Genomic DNA, 4,909 nt, shown 5'->3' with positions numbered 1-4,909 from the left:
GAGCAGCGATGTCTCTGAAATTTTTACCTCGGCCACACATAAGAGAACGTGTGATTTCTACGCTTGGTTTCGTGGTTCTGACCTCTGCTGCAGAAGAGTCAAAAGAAGGGCTCAAATGTGTGTAAAAGGGGAGGGTGGGGGCTGTAACGACTTTCTCAACGTGTGGCACGACCAATGTGACGATGGGCAAAACAGTCGTGAAATTTAGTGCCAATATGTCTTAACACATATCCTATCACCCTGTACCGTCTTCTTACGTGTTTTCCATAATGTTCCTTACTTCGCCGATTGTGCGGAGAGCCGCAAGAGACTGGAAAGAAGCGCAGGTGACTGCAGTGTAAAAGAAAGGGAAAAGAACGGACCCGCAAAGTTACAGACCTAACTTCTGTTTGCTGCAGAATCCTAGAACATATTCTCAGTTCAAATATAACAGACTTTCTTGAGACTGAGAAGCTTATGTCCACTAATCAGCATGGTTTTCGAAAGCCTCTTGAAACATCCCCTTAGAAAAATTAAGAATGATCGTGCTCGTAAACCTCTTACGTTATTAGATTTTCAAACAGCTGAGCGAAACTGAACGTACTCATACATTTCTCTCTTTACTTATTCTGATCAACACTAAATTGACACACAATATTTTTTTTTTTTTGCGCAACGCAATCTGACTTTCAATAATCCCCACAAAAGAATGGCCCTGACTAACAATATTTACCTTAATAGGGTTCAAAAGTCATAATATGTATACCAGTTCAAGACATCCAGTCTTACAAATTTCCTTTTTCTGACGGACATACCTCCAGATCTTCCGCTCTCAGAAGTTTGTCATTTCTCTTCCCACATCCACCACTGCTGGCGGCTCACCTCCAACTGCGCAACGCTACGCGCTGTTCACACCCAACTGCCCAAAACTACAATAGCAAATATTCCAACAATGCAAACCAGCCATAGACTGCACACAGCAAAGTCAGTGATTTTCCTACGAGCGCTACGTGGTGTTACCAACATGAAAACCTAAACAGCCTACTTACTCTCTCTCCTGCGAAACTCAGCTTACCCTTTCCACACGTGATATACTGAGAATAGTAGACGAAGGGCAACATGTAGATTCCATATTTCTAAATTTACGTCACGCGTTTGACATGATGCCCCATTACAGGCTCTTAACGAAGGTACGAGCATATGGAATAAGTACACAGATATGTGAGTGGCAGGAAGACATCTTAAATAATATGTTGTCCTCGACGGCGAGTGCTCATCAGAGACAAGGCTATCGTCAGGAGTTCCTCAGGGAAGTCTGATAGCACCGCTGTTGTTCTCTATAAATATAAATGATTTGGGGGACAGAGTGGGGAGCAATCTGTGGCTCTTTGCTGATGATGCCATGGTGTATGGTAAGGTGTCGAAATTGACTGATTGTAATAATATACAAGACGACTTAGACAAAATTTCCGGTTGGTGTGATGAATGGCAGCTAGCCTTAAATGTGGATAAATGTAAGTTAATGCTGAAGAACAAACATGTAATATTCGGATACAGTGTTACTAATGTCTTGCTTGACAGTCAAGTAGTTTAAATAACTGGACTTAACGTTGCAAAGTGATATGAGATGGAAAAAGCATGTGAGAACTGTGGTAGGAAGGGGGAATGGTCGACAGCAGTTTACTGGGAGAATTTTAGGAAAGAGTATTTCACCTGTAAAGGATGCCGCATATAGGATGTTGGTGCGAGCTGTTCTCGAGTACTGCTCGAGTGCTTGGGATCCGAACCAGTTCGATTGAAGGAAGACATCGAAGCAACTCAGAGGTGGGTTGCTAGATTTGTTGTCGGTATGTTCGAACAACAAGTAAGTATTACGCAGATGCCTAGGGAACTCAAATGGGAATCCATGGGGGAAAGGTGTCGTCCTATTCAAGAAACACTATTAGAAAATTTAAAGAATCCGCATTTGAAGCTGACAGCCGAACGTCTCTGCTGCCGCCAATATACATGCCACCAATGTAAGGACCACGAATATAAGATACAAGAAATTTTGGTTCGTACGGAGGCATACAGACAGTCGTTTTTCCCTCACTCCATTTGCGAATGGAACAGGAAAGGTAATGACTAGTTGTGGAGCAAGGTACCCTCCGCCATGCACCGTACACTGGCTGACGGAGTATCTAGGTAGGTGTAGATGTACTCTTTATGACTCATATGGTGTACCCACTGTCCATAATTAATGCTGTGCGTGAAACATACATTCATGGGAATGGTTTCCTCAAACTAAGGCCTGTGTTTCATACTAGTAGTAGACTCCTTTCCACCAGAACTATTGCATAATAAGATAAAATGGATTGCCACTGGCGCCTCTCTACTGAAGTGTGCGCGACCCAGTTTCACTTTTTTTTTCCAACACACACGTCCACAAGTCTTAGGGAGCCCAAAAGTAACTGGGACACAACTTCCCTACAAACGATTGAAGTGTGGCTAAGAACAGACTCGATGATTAATATGAGTCTTTGGTGACATGGAAATGTTAGCGCTGCTAAATAGCTTCAACATCTTATTTAAACTGGCCTGGGGAGCATAAATTGTTACTTAATTGAAGACAGTGACAAGGTATGTTTGAAAAATGAATGCAGGCAACGTTATTTCAATATACCGTAAACGGACATGGCTACAAAGAACATATGTCGCTCAAAGAAATTTCCCGCTGATCTGGAAGAAGGATTAGGATTTGATAAAGCGCACTTTGTAGAGACCCTGACGAAAAGTGTTCATTTCAGTTAGAAGAACTTCCTTTGAAACTGTTATTTTATTGCCGGCCGATGTGGCCGCGCGGTTCTAGGCGCTACAGTCTGGAACAGCGCGACCGCTACGGTCGCAGGTTCAAATCCTGCATCGGGCATGGATGTGTGTGCTGTCCTTAGGTTAATTAGGTTTAAGTAGTTCCAAGTTCTGGGGGACTGATGACCTCAGAAGTTAAGTCCCATAGTGCTCCGAGGCATTTGTTATTTTATTGTGTTGAATAAAGCTGTCATTTATTAATATTATTTAATACAGTGTTATAAACGATATAAGTAAGGACGACATTATATGCTACACATCACATTTAACTACTCTTTCGGTCATCTATTACTCTGTGCCCTTCCAGAAAGCCACATGGTGACTTTGTATCAGTATGATTGTCTGATGGCAACTGATAATTAGTGACAGACTAGCCATCGAACCCAGATTTCCTGTCACCTTGACGTTTAGCATAACTAAGCTGACTGAAATTTTATTGCCACTGTTTCCACCTATGATGTGAGAGCTCTATATGGAGGGGCTTTCCCACGGGGAGACATTTTTTTTTCAGTTTTCAATAAACATTAATTATATTTTTTTCAGTAGTCAATACACATTAATTATATTACATTTCCAGCATATCTCAATTTCTCTCACAGTTAAACATTTAACGTCCCTGGATCTTCATTGAATTATTCTCCGTCGAACCTTTTATTTCGTTTGAATGCATTTAACTCTTTTCATTTATATCTGAGAAATGAATAAAAGGACTTTGTGTGGTATGTGAATGAAAGAATGCCTGTCACTAATAAAGCCGAACTATGCTCGAGCACGCCTCGGCTGAGTTCGGAACATCTCGGATGTACTCGGTACAGCTCGACATCTCAATTAGCATTATGGTGCTGTATTCTTCAGTCGACACGACTTTCTTCTATTCGACAATATCGTGGTGTCAGAGCTGTTTATATGTTCGTGGTAAAAAAGAAGATTGCAAGTCCAGTGGCTGTTTCCACAAAAACAGGCAGCCTAGCGATCTTTCGTCACAAGCCCTTAAAATGAGTGGGAATGATGGAAGAGAGAGATAAAAATTCTCAGTGTCTATTACGCGATGTGCAGTCGCAGAATCGATGGCTACAGCAAATTTGCTATGGAACAGCAGTTTGCAGAAAGAATTTACAGATTTAGTTGACGATCAAACAGCAAAAAATTACAATAATTGATAAATGGGACGCATTGTTCTGCACATCAAGGAGCACATGTGCTAAATGTGCAAGGCATGGAGCACGTGATGCAATAGGTTATACGGACAGTAAATTTCCTGAAGTCGCACACATTATTCCACTGTCAGTTGCAATAATTTTCTATGAACCTGAATGACGAGAATGGAAAACTTGTGTATTACTGAAAAGTAGATTTTTAAGTTAAAGGTTTTTCGATTTAAAACGCGCTATTATTGAATTCGTTAAAGACTTAGGATGTATACGTAGGAGTACTTATTCTCCAATACTAAAACTTTGCATCTGCAACCTTTTTCTATCATATACTTGTTTGTATAGTCTCGTCTTCTCTATGAGATTAACCAGTGCGTCTAACCTTTTCCTCCCATTGATGATTCACTCTCAGTAAGTTGGGGATCTTATTTACCCACCATTCTATTCAGTTCTGCTAGTGTGAAATTTGTGGTAGTACTTTGCAAATAGTTCATGATTTCTTCAAATTTCCCCAGGTAGTCAATCCATGCGGTTTGTGTGGCATGGCAATAGGTATGCATAAATCTATTTAGCTCTCTAAAACTCGGTTCCACAGTATTCCGTTTGGAATGGTACTTTGAGGTAAGAATTCATTTAATACAAACTCTGGTTAATACATTTCTCCAAGCAAAACAGTAAATTTGGAAGCATTATCCGACAGTACAGCACGAAGTCGTCAAGTAATCGTTTTAGGTTGCTGTCTTTAACGGATACACCTCTACATATTTCGTGAAGACATCAGAGAAAGCAACTGTATACTTAACAACCACTTCTAGTACTAGACATTGTCCCACCAACATCCACACAAATGCTGGCTAGGAGCTTATCTGGTACAGTTGAAAGCAATGGACTCTTACCACCTTTATTGTCTGACTTCTTCTTTTGTCATAACT

This window comes from Schistocerca piceifrons, chromosome 7 (assembly GCF_021461385.2).
Source record: "Schistocerca piceifrons isolate TAMUIC-IGC-003096 chromosome 7, iqSchPice1.1, whole genome shotgun sequence".
In the NCBI taxonomy this organism is placed as follows: Eukaryota; Metazoa; Arthropoda; class Insecta; order Orthoptera; family Acrididae; genus Schistocerca; species Schistocerca piceifrons.
Note: the sequence above shows the minus strand (reverse complement) of the source record.